Raw genomic sequence first — 17,849 nt, 5'->3', positions numbered from 1 at the left:
CTCAGAGTACAGGCTGTGGTGATGCTGGCTGGCAGAGCCCTGTGCCTGGAGGAGTGAGCGATCCACAGCGGAGCACACCTGAGCAGGTGCCGGCTGTGCGGTGCAGCATATACGGAGTGCTACGCTGTGCTGCAGAACAAACCCAATCAGCTCATTGAAACGGGGGAGCCTGCAGGCAGCTCCTGCTCGGCACCCATGATTATGCCTCCTGCGTGGCCTTGCCTTTATCTAAGAGTGCAGCAAGGAGTTCTCATGGGAATGTCTTTTATATTTGGCTGTAGAAATGGTGAATACAGTTGTTTTCCTTGTAAGAACATCCTATAATAGCTTGAAAGACTAAAAGGGGAGAATCTCTGCTATGGACAAGGTCTGCATGGTGTGCTGCACGTGGGTCACAGTCCTGTTCAATGCTATGCCATTCAGGGCTCCCAGCTTCTAAGGAGACATAAGATTATCCATGCTATTCACTTCTAGTGTCAACCCTAATGAATTGCCTTTCAAATGATACTTTAAAGAGTCTAAGTGTCTTTCTTACTTGGATCATAATGGACCAGCACCTCCTGCGGCAAAACAGGCCTACCTAGACGTTTCTATCTCAGCGTTTCAAAATGTGATTGCCTGTAAGCTGTCCTTTGTCTTTTCCCGCAAACATTTCCAAAGCCCTGGGTCAACAGAAGTTGTTCTGATTCAGACTCCAGGTGAGCAATCCAGGGTTTGTTGGGTTTGTGATGATGTCCTGGCAAAGTAGAGCCATTCTTCTGCCAGCTCTGAAGGTGATCTGTTTCCACTAACATTTCCAACTAGCTGTTGGAAAAGAGGCCAAAGCCGAATCTGTGCTTGATTTAAAGTATAAATTATTGGCATGGACTATATTCACTTCACAAAGCAAGTAACAGGATAGTTTTATATGATATACTTACACAAACCCTGTTCCAGGCCTACTTAAAGCTGTCACAGCCACCCCCTATGAAGTGTTGTGCCCCCCGCCTTGTACAAATCGAGAAACAAACTGCAGTGACCATGTTTCATCCCACCAAACTTCTGGTATCCAACTGATGCAGATCATTTAAAAGTTTTGCCTCTTTTGGCTCCCTCTATAGTCAATGGAGACAGAGAACTGAGAGAAAAGATATCTCTTCAGAGGAAAAGACACAGCATAGGTGGAACAAGACTAAGCTCGCAAGAGTAGGAGTTTGAGGTCCAGAGTAGATTCCACACCAACCAGCTTACTGAACAGGGAGATTCTTCCTCTAGTGACTAATGAATGCTCACAGAACTGAGTACCTCAGTCTTTGGATTCATAATAATAATCATTTGAAGAGCTTTTTGGAGTCAGTTGCCTAAATTTGCTGTTGTAAACAAGACTGTCTCCTCTAAGTGAGAAAAACAGTGTTTAAAGAGCTCCGAAGTAGTGAAGAGGCCATAGATTTATATCGTTTGTCTTGGTTAAAGAACCCAGTCCCCCATCTCCACCCTTCCAGATAGGGCCTTAACTATCAGGTGTATAAGGATTTTTATATTCTATTATTACTTGTAAAGTCATTCCATTATACATTACTTTCCTTGTTTCATGTAACAAGGTAGAAGGGAAAGGAAGGAGAGAAGCATGGGAATGGGTGGGTGGGTGGAATGTTCTGAATGGGTAAAGAACTGCATTGAAGAACCTGTTCTAAAAAATAGCATACACAGAATGGATAGGTTGAATTGGAAAGTCTGAAATTCTCTCTGTCCTTACTGATATTTGCCTGATAAATGAGAGTTCAGGTGTTAGGCAGACAAGAATTGTTTCTAGCAGCTTTGGTGATTAATTTAAATACCAACTTGACTGTCTGAAGGAGAAACTACTCCTTGATGTGGATCAAAGTTGCTACTTCAAGATTTCTAAGAGGTTGAGTCACACAGGTTTACTTAACACAGGTTTTGTAAATTATGTAACTTTTGGGTGCCCAAGAAATGCTAGGTAAAGTGTTTGAAGTCAAATAAGGAATCCAACAAAACATGAAATTGATCCCATTTATTCACAATGTTATTAATCTAAATAAATTAGCTCAGAGTCTCTAGAATGGTTAACGTTGAGTAGCAAGGGGTAGAACCACAGTTACTATTTGGTGGAATCATCGTAAAGGTTTTAGGTTATATCAGCTTCATTGCTTTACACAGAACAGACTCTCTTTGGACAGAGTTTCTTATTCCCAGAAGGATTTGAAAACTATTCTCTTCCCAGCTGAGTGAAAACAGCGCCTCAGCTGTTACATCTGCAGGGAACAACAGACGAATAACCATGTATCCTGTATGTGTTACATTGCACACCAATGGTTTTAGTCATGTCTTTGCATTTAATAGTCTCTTTCCATACACATAAGCAATATTCAGACTTTTCAGACAAAACATATTTCAGATGTTGACTTTTGTTTACTTATTTTTCTGTGAAAATTTTAATAAATGCAAAGTTATGTTATTTTTGGTACAAATGATTATCCAGTGAATTCTCACCAGAAACTTATTCTTTTTTTTTCCCCACCCACCCATCCCCTTCCCCAGTCCATAGTTATTGGGAAGCTAGGCACAACATACATGACAGCTGTGACTAACGCTTCCATCCCTAAGATGGAATTTGTTGGCATAACGCTGTGGCAAGTGTTCCGGAATTAGACACACATGCAGAAATCCGTAGTGTTCAAACCATTCATGAACCGGAAAAGGATAATCATTTTAACTGAAATATTCCTCCAGCTGCAGATGTAATTTAATTTTCGGGTAACTATTTAATTACTGTTACAAGCAATTAAGGAAATTTTTCTGAAGGATTCCATGTGTAACTCTACTATAGTTGATGATAAGCATTGCATAAAGACATGATTTTTCAAAGGTGTTGGGAACCTGAGGTTTCACTAAAGTGAGTGGAAGACCCTGAATTTCGTTTAGTTCCAGTCTGTATGAACAGTTTTACAACTGCTGGAAGGATCTTCATTCAGCTTATGATCCTTTTGTTTCCAGATCAACTATCTATTTTAATGTCGCTCAGGGTCCTGCTATGACAACTTCAAATTTGACTTCAGAAATTTCTGGGGGTAAAACAGCGGTGAATTTTGTTGATTAATAAAGTAGTTTTATTTCTTTGGAGGTGGAAGGAAGTATATGGAGAATTGTCCTGTGATGGCTAAGCAAAAGCATTAATTGCATCAATTGCACCCTTCCTCCTGGATATGTTGTTACTAATGTGTTTGTTTAGCAGATAATAGAGCAAGACTTTTTAATACTCAGTGATGCCTACAGATGATCCCTGCTTCATAAAATGTCCAATGTTTTGCTGGACTTTCATACAGTGGCTTGTACAATAGGACAAGAATTTTCAGACAATAGCAAAATATACTTGATCCGCCAGTTTACGTTTTCATGTCACTTCAGACTTATGTTTTGGAAAACACTCTTGGACATCAATGTAAGCAATTTTTCAGAGCATTCAGAGATTTTATAAAGAAAAAATTCTGAAGTACATAAAAATGGAGGAAAATATTTGCCTTGAGAAGTTACTTCTAGCAAGGGAGGCATAGCAGGAAGCTTTGTCTCCTGTCAGAGGCTTTGTCATGATTATCTTTTAAGGGAATAGCTACAGGCTATTCTGGAAACTACATCTATACAGGGAACTACAGTTTAACCTCTGTGCTCAGCAAGATCATGGAGCAGATCCTCCTGGAAACTCTGCTAAGACACATGGAAAATATGGAGGGGACTGGTGACAGCCAAGATGGCTTCACTAAAAGCAAATTGCACCTGACAAATTTGGTGGCCTTCTATGATGGTGTTACAGCATTGTTGGATAAAGGGAGAGCAACTGACATCATCTACCTGACCTTATGCAAAGCAGTTGACACTCTCCCACATGACATCCTTGTTTCTATATTGGAGAGCCATGGATTTGGCAGATGGACCGCTTGGTGAATAAGGAATTGGCTGGATGTCTGCACTCAAAGAACTGTGGTCAATGGCTCGATGTCCCAGTGGAGACCAGTGACGAGTGGCATTCCTCAGGGGTTGGTACTGGGACCAATGCTGTTTAACATCTTTGTCGGTGACGTGGACAGTGGGATTGAGTGCAAGTTTGCTGATGACACCAACGCGTTTGGTGCATTTACATGCTGGAGGGAAGGGATGCCATCCAAAGGGACCTGGGCAGGCTTGAGACGTGGGCCCATGCCAGCCTCACGAAGTTCAACAAGTCCAAGTCCAAGGTCCTGCACCTAGATTGCAGCAATCCCAAGTACAAATACAGGCTGGACAGAAAATGGCTCGAGAGCAGGCCTGAGGAGAAAGACTTGGGGGTGTTGGTGGATGAGAAGCTCAACATGAGCCGGCAATGTGCACTTGCAGCCCAGAAAGCCAACCACATCCTGGGCCCATCAGAAGAAGCGTGGCCAGCAGGTTGAGGGAGGTGATTCTGCCCCTCTACTCTTCTCCTGTGAGACCCCACCTGGAGTACTGTGTCCAGCTTTGGAGTCCCCAACATAAGAAGGACATGGCCCTGTTGGGTCCAGAGGAGGGCCATGAAGATGATCAGAGGGCTGGAGCACCTCTCCTATGAAGACATGCTGAGAGAGTTGGGGTTGTTCAGTCTGGAGAAGAGAAGGCTCCGGAGAGACCTTATAGCAGCCTTCCGGTATCTGAAGGGGAAAGAAAGCTGCAAGAAAGCTGGAGAGGGACTTTTTACAAGGGCATGTAATGATAGGACAAGGGGTAACGGCTTCAAACTGGAAAAGAGTAGATTTAGATTAGATATTAAGAAGAAATTCTTTACGGTCAGGATGGTGAGGCACTGGAACAGGTTTCCCAGAGAAATTGTGTATGCCCCATCCCTGGAAGTGTTCGCAGTCAGGTTGGATGGAGCTTTGAGTAACCTCGTCTAGTGGGAGGTGTCCCTGCCCATGGTAGGGGGGTTGGAACTAGATGATCTTTAAGGTCCCTTCCAACTCTAACTATTCTGTGACTCTATATTCCTGATGCCACTAAAAACGAGTATTGTTTTCTATGAACCTCAAAGAATAAGAAGGACACATTCCAGCAGAAAAGCAGAATTGCAGCTGAGACTATTGACACTTTGAAAAACAGTGCCAGTGAGGGATTTACTACAGCTCGTGAAATATCTGCTGTCATGAAGCCAGATCTGAATGCTGCAGTACATTCTGGCTTATTTTGTATAACACCATGTACGCATGAAACAAATTATTTATGCAAATACACCACTCTGTATTTTTTTTTCACCCTCTTTGTCTTATTAATATTTTCCTTGCTTGCTGTGCATCATGGGTGATCTATATGTTTGGCCACCATAGCATTTCTTTCAGTAGCCAAAGACAGTTACGTACAAGGCTTTCTGGACTTTGGTCTTTACAAGCTCTCTCTTTATCTCTGTCTGCTAGAAATTGCTTTTAACTGTTCCGCTGAGCCATTCTTCCTATCAGGTAAACATCTGAAAGAGAATACTTAAAATAGTCAATAAAAGCAATTGACCTTTTTGCCTCTCTTTAAATATAATACTTACCTCTGTTTTTGAGAGGGCATACCTTTGACCTCTTAACTTTTTGAATTATATTTGATATCAAGGGAGACTTAAGTTGTTTATTTCCTATTACAGTCAGCTATTTATCATGTGAAAAAAGGAAAAATAATTTTTGGACTTCATATAAAAGTAATGGATCTCAAAGTAAGGTCGTCTGTCCAATTGTAGTTATTCAATTCTAAAGTTCTACAAATTAATAAATAAATAAGTACACTGGGTAGACACTGGCAGATGTGGCAAATGACTGTATGTCATACCAAAACTTGAAGTGCTTAACTCACTCAAAACTTTTTGTTGACGTTCACAAGAGTCTTGATTAGGACTTGAAAATCAGATCATTTGGAATTTGAATACCTTAATCACTGACAAAAAGCTAGTGACCTATCATTTAAAAAGGAGACAGCTTTACAGTCGGGAGAGACAATGCACACCTTTGAGTGACAGCTATGAAAAACCACATATTAAATAGTACAGATCAAATTATGACCCATTCCTATTGTCTGTGAAGATAAGATTCCTTCAGACTATGGAAAAGTCAAACATAAAAGGAAAAATCTTGTGACAGAAAAAAGTGTTGATGGAAAGTATTCATGTAACAATGCTCATTTAGGGAGAATAAAGAGAAAGAAAAGTTAAACAAAAAGAGGAATATTGTTTTTCCATTCTTCAATTGAAAAATAGTTGACTTCCTCATTGAGGTAAACTGAATTTTTCAGATAAATAAATCAAACACTGAAGTCTAAACCCTTATCAGCTTCAAAAACAGTTCAAATACTTCAGATCTAACCATGGAATGAGGGGGGAGGTCATCCTATTGAAGAGAAGAAACTGGAATGCTTTTGCCTTACATATTCTTACATATTCTCAGTAACTCTACTGACCCACTAAGGGAACAGGGGATTGACTATATGGGAGTCATTTGACCTTGAATCAGCTTCTTTCTGAAATTAACTTCCTAAAGAAATCTTGAACAGTCCTTAAACTGGGATGACAGGAAAGAAAGGTTATGCGCCTGTCTCCTTGCTGAGCGTTGTCTCCCGGGGTCCTTTCTGGGCACAGCACTAAACGCCTGCTCACAGCTTGCCTCTGAGAGAGAGCGTCCTGTTCCATTAAAGGCGTTTTTGCAAAGCAGAGTCTGAAGGAAGAGCACTGGAGCTGCAACCTAAAAGCTACAAATGGCTGTTGCAGAAGTTTCTAACTAGCTCTTAGTCAGTCCTACCAGTAGATAGGACAGCATTTATGTTTGCAAGGTGGCTTTGTCATCACAAAATCCATCAAGAGTTGCTTTTTCTTCAGATTTGGGAATGGTATATCAACATATCATTTTCCTTTCTGTCTTAGCTCTTTCATTTAGAGGCACAATTAGAGCAGAAGATGGTTCTATTTTCCTTATAACTCACTGTGTCACAAAAAAGGTAAAAAAAAGAATCACTAGTAAACAAGTCATAGACTGCAGATTTCTACATGAGCTACTTCAAAGCTTTAAAGTCTGATATACACTGACACATAGATTGTAAGCTATAGAATTAAAAAGGGTTTAGAAGATATCATTATTGGATTCCTTATCTCTGTAAGTACAAAACAATCCTCAAATTAGCAACTTAAATTGCTCTCCAATCCATGTGTAGGAAATATTTGATAGAAATAACGATGTAGAAAATTGTTCAGATCTGATAACTCTGAAGTAATGATGAATGGTAATTACTAGTCATAAATAATCATAACAGAGAATAAGTGAAGGTTTGTTTCAGGCAAGAGATCACTGCAGCTGAAGTCACTTTGCAGTTGAGAAACAGCATAAAGCAAAAATCTAAATTTTATTCAGTCTTATTTAGTGCCTTAATCAAAAGTTTTAGATTAAGATTTACATCTTACATAACTTGAACTGTCCAAAATTTAAGCATCCTGAAGTTATTTATGCTACCTCACCAAATGAAATAATTTATCTCAGACTTAAAGAGTATTTTTAAGATCTATTTGCTATTCTGCCTCATTTAAGTGATCTGGTTTATAATATCATTACCCCATAGAACAGTTGCATAGACACATGCTGCATTGCAGTTCACAATGACTAACCAGAAGCAGGCATATATACCAGTCTTACCACTGGACAACATGTTTATAAAAGTCCATCCCTAGATCCTGAAAGCTACGAAGCACCCCTCCCCTGCGTACTCATTAATCCCCATACCAGCTACACACATTTCAGTTCTTCAGCACTGTACAGACAGACATGAGCCTTGCCATTTCAGAACAACATGTTTTATAAAATAATTTTAACTGGGACACTAGTTTCTCCCTTTCTATAGTTTCTCCCTTTTGTGGTCTTATTTGGTATGGTAAGATTCTCCAAGGAAATGCAGTGGGGTAGTTGTTGAAATGCTACATTCTTGCACAAATTATCTCCTAAAGAAAGCACCACTATTAATGATTTTATAACCAAAAGATAACTTCATGGTATTCTAACTTTGAATCCTAAGTGATATCATTACTTGAAAGCTGCAGGGAAAGAAAACTAAAAGCTTTAAAATTACATATAAAAATAGAAAATGTTAATGGTTTAAGGTCAATTTCTCAGTCTTTAAGAAAAGATGACATTAAAGTCATTTGTGCAGTTTACTCATATGCCTTTGCTCACTGATGTTACAGCAAAGACTGTAATAATGGTCCAATACTCTTTTTCCAAATAACAGTATTTTGGCTATTAAACTAAGACGTGCCTGCTGAACATAGAGATTTTTCAGAGGACCTTCATCTTCATGTAAAGGCTTGGCCACATCTCATTCATAGCTAGGTTAGTCAGCTTCCAGGATGACCACTAAAATACAGTATCATAAACCATGAAACACTTCTCAGCTACGTGGCTATTTTTTTAACATAATCATAACAATGTTTTGGGGTTTTCTCATATTTTCTTTTCTGAGAAGCAGATAACTGCTGATGAAAATGCTTGCAAAAATACAAGGCCAGATATTTAAAATTTAGCAAATCTTTAGAAAAAATAAAAATAGAGCCTAAAAATGAAAAATATTGGGCAACTTATTTTTTACTGTCTTTCTTAGCATCAACTACAGTAATGTAAAGGCAAAGTATGGGCAGGTTAGCAAGCTTTTCCCTTAGCCTAATTTTATTTTGTCTTTCTTTTGTAAGCTCTCTTACCATCAAAAAGACAAAAATGACTACTTTTTTCTTTCAAATCTGGAGACTGGCACATTTATGCTACTTAAATAATTATGCAGTTTTGACAAGGAGTTTAAAATGCATGTCAATCAAACAAGGGGATGGTATTTTTCTCAGTTACTTCCACTGTTGACATATGGCATGGGAAAAAAAAATGGGCTACTTGTCATAAGGCTGCACTTACTGGTGTTATTTGCTAAGTAACAGATCCATAGAACATAACTTTCAAAATACTGTGATTTTTTGTTGTTTCCTTTTTTGGACTCCATGATCAGACAGCTGTCACGCTGTATATATTACTCAGATTAATTTGCACCTAAAATTTTGTTAACAATCTACTAAAGAGAAAACCCCGACTTCATTAAAGAGAAATAAACTTTCCCTGTAACTTCACTGGGATCAGTAGTCTATCATTTTGTACATATCAGTTGTGCCTGGGAACACAATCATGTACTGTACCTCTGCTGAGAGCACAATAATAAAAGACTCTCCTAAAAAACTCATTATCTAGAGCTGTCCATAACAGAAGCAACTTTTCAAAATAAAGTTAATTTTAACCAAAACCAAATTGTTATCAGAGAGAAACTATACTGTAAGAAACTGCCAGGATGAATTGGCTTGTCTTGACCACTCTTTTGTCCTGAACAGTGACCAGTGGTAAACCTTTAAGGAAATACAGAAAAATAAGCATGTACAGAGGGGTTCTTACTCCACCTCTTTATAATCATCAATTCAGGCACTTTCAAAGTCAGAAGTTCAATCCACCTATGCTCAACTAACTTCTCAAGACTTATTTTGAATACCTATATTTTTTGTGTGTCTATTATAACCTGTGGCAATATTCCATAATAAGTAACATCTTTCGGATTGCTACTTCTTGTAATAAAACTATAAGAACATCTGATTAAATGATCAGCTTGCTGTTTTGAAAAAGATTTTCCTTTAAAAGCCATTGTCTCCATAGAATTAATGATTTCATAGACTTCTGCCATAACCTTATCCATTACGTATTTTGGGAGTCCCAACCTATTTAATCTCTACTTAGGTAAAAGTCATTCCTTACCTGTGAGTATACTGCATACCCTCCCTTCTCTGCTCTGTCCTGTTGAAATGGATTGGAAAAAGTATTCCTGTAAAACTATTCCAGATGCTTTCTATTAGGCAAATTGAAAGATAAGAAAAAGTGGTGGATGCAAATAATAGAGTTAAAGGAAATAATCACAGCAATTCTGGACACTGCCTTGCTGTGATTTCCCCCATCTTTTCACGATTTCCCTCCTGTCTCCTATAAACCTAATAGCATTTATAGTTGTTAGATACATTATTGTTCTTGGAATTAGAAGTAAGTTAATTACACGTGCTTCTGATAACTTGAAAACAAATGTTTCAAGATGTCAAACAAGTTATCAACAAGATCCACTTATGGCAGTAGTTTTGGAATTTGAATTGAGAAAATAGGGAAGGAACAAAACCCACTGTGCCGAGCGGGGTGGAAAACCCATAAAGATGAAGAAAGGAAAGAAAATTCAAGATGTATCATTCACAGCTTTGTTGCTTGCGGTGGTTAATGTCACTTAATGTTGCCTGAAGTAGTTGTTTCCCATGATGTAGTCGAAGAATGAGCAAGGCCTATCTGGATATGAAAGATGAGCAAAGAAGTTCAAATAAATCCTAAAGGACCAGCATGTAAGTCACCTTATGAAGGTGATAGTTCTCATTCTGAGCTGCTTACTGGTGAAAACATGAAATCTATAATATGTATATAGCTGTGTTTGCAATAGTCTATGTAGGTGTTACCTTAAAAAAAGAGAAAAAAATCTAAAAGAGACAATACAGCACTATGCTGCATCCCTACAATGCAGTGGAGATTAGACCCTTTTCATCAGGAATATGTTTGAATTTATTTAATAGGTCATTTCCATTTGTAGGACACCTCAGACTTCTCTTTATGACTGAAAGCAACGGAGTCTTTCCAGAAGGGCAGATGATCATACTTATTCTTTGTAAGGAGCAAATACCTTTTAATTCTTTGAGAAAAAAAAGACCAATAAATCAGCCCTAAGAAATTTATTTCTCTGGCTTCAGAACAGTTGTCAGGTCTGCGGATATAAAGGGGTAGTCAAAGCTCTGTGGCTATTGTCAGATATATATATTTACATACATACAAATTTCCAAGGCCCTTTAACATGTAAGTGCAACTTCATCTGGTTATAATACTGCTTTCATTTGTATTGGAAACTCAAGAGTACAATGGGCTACCTAGTTCAGGGATACATGAAGATTTTTTCTCTGTATTTTTCATTTTGGTGCCAAATGCGGCTAAACCAGAACAGATACTTTACCTAATTAGATATATTTAAAGAAATGCTTTTCTTTATTAAAGGCTTTAGAACTAAGCGCGTAATTAGTGTATGCTGTAATTAAACTCCAGTAAATTATAGATCAGTTGGCCTATAGCTGAGTGCTAAGAATATTAATTTATATATTTTTACCTTCTTATTTATATGTTTTGTCTGCAGTTGAATCTAGATTTTCAAGTGTAGATATTTATGTAGAGATTCTGAGAAACTGAAGAACTTCTTTGTTGACTATTTAATTTAATTGGATTTTAATCAAATTAGAGTTATCTATCTGAAGGCCCAGATTCTCAGTTGATAAAAATAAACACATAGTAAATGGACATCCTTTGACACCAGATAACATGCTGGGTCAGAAGCCTAGGCCATTTGAAATGTTAGTTAGGTTCTATTTTATGTTTCATGGGTTATGAGCAACTGCAAAATTATTTCCTGATATAAAATTACTGATTGCAGTAGAGGCACAAAAGAAAAGAGTTTACCGTGTGATCTTGAAGTATTAGAAATCCTAGGTAACATCAAAAAATAATTCAAGATTTAATGTAGAAAATATTTCACATTAAATACAAAAATAGCCCTGGAAGGATAAGCCAGATTCAAGGTCTTTCAAGGTAGTCTACACAACAGAGTACAAAGTCAAATTCACCCTATGCTTCCCCTCTGGCCCAGTATATCCTGCACTCTTATCTGCCTGGGGACATCTTCAAAAAAGACACGCAGATTGTCTTCCCACACTTCAGGAGACTTTTGTCTGGTGACTAGGACATGAGCTTTGAAGGTGGAAGATGCAGATCAGAGTTTTCAGGAAAAGGATGGAACTGCATCTGGGAGTCCAACCTGCTCAGTGGGTGCACTATGCGGTATGCCAGTAAGCAACATGCTGCATGGGAAACAAGGGAAAGGCTTCTCATCTCTTCTCTGTCTGTGGTCTAAAACTAACCTACTTTAGATTTGCAGTGTGTGAAGAAAGTGGTCCTGCCATGTTCTATGGCCTCTGGGAGTGTTTACAGGATTGAGCTTTTGGGGTGATTCAGACTGCACTCCTCCTAGTTTCTCAATCTAAACTGAGCTCAGACATGATCTAAGTGCTGAGCTGCTTAAGCCTGCCAAGTATAGGACAATTCTGGGCACGTGCAGTGACTTAATAGGTACCTGAAGAGATTTAACATCAAGTGTTGAAGAGTTTATAGAGATTAGGTGTCTCCATCTCAGAAGGTGAGTCAGGACTTTGCAATTACAATTTCCCCTCAGCAGCCGAAACTTATTTTATTTTAGTACCTAAATCTTGTACTGGAACTTGCCTTGAATGACCTCTATATCTAAAATTTAAAAAAAAACCAAAAAACCAACCAAACAAAAAAACCCCAACCAAAATCTATCACTATAAAGTAGCAGGGTTCCTTGTTTTCAGTAGTTAACTGCAGAAACATATTTCTTTAGAGAACGGACCTTAAAAACACATGAAATGCTCATCAGTAGATCAAAAAACTCGTAAGCCAGATTTCTGTACTTAAGACTCTTCTGATCTAGTTAACAGCAATACTTATCCATTACATTTAAATAGAGAAAATGTGCACAGAAACAAGAAAAATGCACCAGGCACACGACATTGAGAATAAATTTGCCTGGAGGTGTGAACAGCATTACTGATACTTAACCCCAAGTTTACTCACCTAAATGTCATTATTTTCTGAAATAATTATGACATGCAATAATATAGAAATATTTCAGGAGATGCTGTCTGAAATTAGGTGAAATGAGTGCCATCGCCACTGAATATGTAAAGGATTCATCTGAAGACATTTTAATTTTTAGGATGCCAAGAAGTAGCAGAGACAAGCTTCATAGCAGGTTAGGCCACTCAATCCTTAAAACCTATTTAGGAAAATTCACTTTCTAAATCAGCTCCAAGTTAGCTGGAACACCTTTGAATGTTAGTTTGTATGATCCAAGAGACATAGACATGATAACCTTTATTATTACCTCTGGTTAGGCACCGAAGAAGAAAGTAGCAAACAAACAAAAAAATCAAAATGTGTATTCCTAAATTCCTTAACTGTTTTTGAATGTGTCTTCCTTATGCAAAAAATATGGTGCAGCTGTCAGTTGTGCAGAGTGCTTGCCACTGCCACTGGCTTCACTTCTATCCTGACAGCCACGTATCCAAGTGCTTTATTTTGAGGCATTCGTGTTTGGAAATGGCAGGTCAAGCTCTCTTTTATGACAAATATAAAAGTGCATCAAAACGAAAATGTCTGAATAAGTCATCAAGTCTTCTTTAATCTATTTTTAGGAGTCATTTTATTAGAGGTTTACAAATAATGTTGTACAAGATGAGGAGGTTCCTCAAGCACCAAAGTTACCAGACAATGCAGAGTCTCCGATGAGAACGATGTTTAAGTGCCTTTGAGTATCGGTGTTCCTGTCCCTAGAATAAACATCAAACAGATGGCATATTGTTCCCATCACACAAGTTCCTAAACTGTCCTGGATCAACAAGATGTTGATTAAATTAATTGCATCATATAGGCAGTGCATTTTGGATAACATTCTTTCATTAAGCTACACTTATTTGAGTCCAATAATACTTGTGATTCTTACAATTGATGGTATAATTCTTTAAAACTTACTAACTCTTCTTGAATCTTTTATCACATTGTTAGTTACCTTGGGATCATTCAGTTATACATTTTTTCCAAACTTATTTAAGTCGAAGTCTACTGGGAAGGGAAAATGAAGAGTTGAGAAATCAACAGGATCTGAACGTAGATAAAAGAACATTTTCTTTTTAAGGTGCATTTCTTTTTGTCTGTTTTTTTTTTTTTTTTTTTTTTTAAGATCTTTACCACAGACTGATGTTCTCAAGCCACAGGCTATTGAACTTTCTAGCACAAAGATCGGCCTGGTGCTGAATAATCACATACAACTTGTGTTTGATCTCTTCAACATGAAGCTTTTAAGTCTGGCTGCTGAGACTATTGCCTACCATGCTGACCAATAGAGTGCCACTTCTTCCTTGTACTCCCCTGCTAGTCTGCATTCATCTGGTGCCTCTTGCCTTGCCTTACATTCAATTATAAACTTTTTCGAGTCAGTGACTGTGTTTTGTGTTTGTACAATATATACAGATGTCTGAACTGATCTCCCAAGAATTACGCCAGTGCGAATATCAATCAATAGTTATGTAAAATCATTTATATTAATTTAATTCACTGCTTCCTTTTTGGAGGAATAAAAGTGAGTATATCATGCTTCTAGCATGGCACTTCAAGACGATAGCTCTGCATTTGAAGGTAATTCTAATTATATGTGTTTTAAATGTAATAAAATAAGCTATTTAAATATTCAGCTCTGTGAGATTTGGAATCAAAAGGGTTTATTTTGTATGAGAAACTCACAAAGATCAGTGAGTTGAGAAATTCAAACACAGAAATTCTTTCATTTCTATGTGATTCTGAAAAGTGAGCACAATGCAGAAAGGCAAAGAACCCAATATTTAGTAATCTCTGTTTCTTATCTAGTAAGGTTCCATAGAAGTATCTTTGCTCAACACGTGCCTCATGCTCTTCACTCTGACTCTTCCAAAAATTACATAGTCACTTACCCAAGTACAATCTGTGAAATGCCTCTCCTTATTTCTGGAAAGACCAAATATATGGTTAGATTCTAAAAGCACTGCAAATGTGTATCATTTCTAATTGTGGCAGATCAGATTAGAGCATGTCAAGAGTTACTGTCTTTGTAAAATGAGCTTAATCTGCTAGATAAAGCAAAATTATTAATTTATATGCTACAAAAGGCTGAGAAGAGTCTCTACTCTTCAAATCATCTACCACTCAGGGATTTCTCATCTGACACATTTATAAACACTCCACCAAATACATCTGGATTTTAGTATCACAAAGGTTAATTATACCTGCAAAAAAGTAAACTATTTGTATACTGTCTGCAGAAATTCTAATTCAGTTCTTCTATGGATGTGACTATACAGCTGCTTTAAGTGGAATTACAGCCAGAAGAATCTCTTCTAAGCCACTTATTTTCAGTTAGAATAATTGGCAATATAAATATTCCAGCATTTGCTTTATTAATACATGCACTAAAGATTCTACTGGGATATATAAAAAAACTGAAGGTAAAGTGGATAAGTCAATTTACTGTAATTTTCTTTTTCACTTATTGCATATTCACCCTTTAAAAGGCTGTGGGATTTACAATCTGCATGAAGACTCAAACCTGCAATCTGAATGTGAGATGTAGACTCAAATTGAGGATAAGAGGAAGTTGGCTTGTGTTGATGAAAAATACTACAACATTAAAGAGAAGTTTTTTGCAAAAGTTTTCACATCATCTACCTGCCTCTTATGCTTTCTCCCATATTCTTTTAATGTTCTTGAAAAGAATTGCACTCAGGCATCAGCACGTGGGTGACATTTCTATGTTCATAGATGTTCTTATGCCTATACATTTCCTATTTATTAGGCCTGAAAACTAACAGTTCCAATCCAGAAGTAACATTTATCTGTATGCTCCAGAGGATGGCAATTGGCACTGCATATTATTAATGTATGCTTGTTATTCAAATGCAAAATAACAAAAATTTAAACAGAATAGCATAACATTCCATCACATAATCATCCTAAGGAAGTAACCGCACATCTCCTATCTTCTACTAAACACTCTCTGCACTATAAGAACAGTTAATCAGTTGTAGAAGAATATCCTAGTAGAGTCATTAGGTATGCCATTCCTTTTCTTTACAGCTACATGGTCTGTTGAAAAGAAAGGAGATTTGGCTAAGGTTTCTATATCCTGGCAATTACAGCAGCTGAAGGGTGTTATTGGCAGTCAGAAAAACTGACCTAAACCGTACATTGGGTGGGAAAAGACTAAGAAGGGAAATTGATGCAAAAAACCCCTAACAGTTGAAGTTTTATTTGGACGTTTTTCTACTCACAGCTTCAATCCTCTATTTTTTCTTGTTTTTTTTTTCCTTGTTTTTTTTTTTTTCTAATATTGTTTAATTACATACTGTTTTAGCCACAGACTTTCGTTTCTGTCCTATAGTTCTTAAGCTATAACATTAATTATTTATGTGCAGTTAAGTATAAGTTATAAAAAAAACCCTTTTGAGTCAGTTGTTTTATAATGCCACAACGTAAGGAGGAGGCTGTTGATTTTTATACTATGTCTATATATCAATAGTTGTGGTAAAGTGCTACTGCTTATAGTAAGTTAAAAGCAAAGGAAACCCAAGTTAAACATGGCATTCACATCCTGTAGCTTCAGCCTTTTAAAAGGCAGGTACTCTTTTATCTTCTGGGCTGTCTCTACAGTGAGTGATACCTCTGGAAGGTGATTCACTCCTCTGTAAAGTTCACATCTAAACTAGTTGCACATCATGAATCACGCTTCATTGAGAAAACCTGGGTGACTGGGCAGGTTGGTGCTTATGTTTTAGGTGGCTAAAATAAGGAGTGATGAATTTCACCTTCTTGATGTGAACCCAGCAAAGATATAAAGACAATCCTTTGTATTACTAACTCTCATTTTTAAACAGGTACATAAATGTAATTACATTATTGCTTTACTCAGATTGACTTAGAATACCCAATTTGTTTTCCCTTTTATTCTATCAGTCCCAATTTGTGTCAAATGACAAGATACGTGAAACATGTCTCGCCTTTATTCTTTCACCCCTCTAACCTCATTTATGTCGAAAAGCAGTTACAAAATCTTGTTTTGATGTTCATTTTTTTTCTTATCAGTAAAGCCTGTGGAATATAAGACTCATAAAAATTTGTTTTATTCTTGCACTCGGTGAGGTGAGGACGTTTTGCTCTCTCACTGCTATTTTGATACTCTCCCTATTCTCACCAGTCTTCTTTGAGTTTATTAAATAGCTCAGTTCTTTGCTTTTAAGAGTTTGGTTTGGGGAAAATGAACATAAAGTTGCTGAACTACTGGCATCAAATTTTAAACCAACCTGTGTGATTAAACTGTATGTTTTGACTCAATATAAGTTAAGGGAGACAAAGAACAAAGGGCTTTGAAAAGTTTGGTTCAGTCTTTAGCAATTTAGTTAGGGAAGAAGAGCCATAGAATAGTTTAGGGTGGAAGGAACCGCTAAAGGTTATCTAGTCCAACTCCCCTGCAATGAGCAGGGACATCTTCAACTAGATCAGGTTGCTCAGATGCGCTCCCAACCTGACCCTGAAGAACTTGCATTGCATATCGCTGCTTGGAAATGGCACTTCTTGGTTGGCAGTAGCAGGCAGAATTCTTTTGCATTACCTCCAGCCAGTGAATAAGGAACTCTTCAAACCAGCTAAGGGGTATTTTTCTTGTTTATGGCTCACTCATTATTTTATACAGCACTGGTGTGCATATGGGATCACCAGTTAAAATATTTGATGACTAAATAGTACATTGCAACCCTTACAATTCATATCATTGTAAACCCATCACTTTAGTAATATGAATATAGCAAAATGGCATTTTAAAAGTAAAATGAGATAATAAACAGCGCCCACCCTCCTTGTTTATACTGCAGCAGTCAGCGCTTATTATTGTTCTGTGTAAAATGCTAAGAAAACAATCATTTCCAGGCTGGATAAAAGCAATGCAAATATCAGCAGGTTTGTTTAGTGCTATTAACCTGGCTGTAAAGAGCTTATTTGCACAAAATGTTCAGGAAGAAACTCTTATTACTTGCCAATGTTACTGGACCATAATCTTTAAACAAACCCTGAAAT

The sequence above is a fragment of the Chroicocephalus ridibundus genome, chromosome 1, assembly GCF_963924245.1.
Source record: "Chroicocephalus ridibundus chromosome 1, bChrRid1.1, whole genome shotgun sequence".
Classification (NCBI taxonomy): Eukaryota; Metazoa; Chordata; class Aves; order Charadriiformes; family Laridae; genus Chroicocephalus; species Chroicocephalus ridibundus.
The sequence above is the reverse complement of the archived record's forward strand: the minus strand, read 5'-3'. Positions refer to the sequence as shown.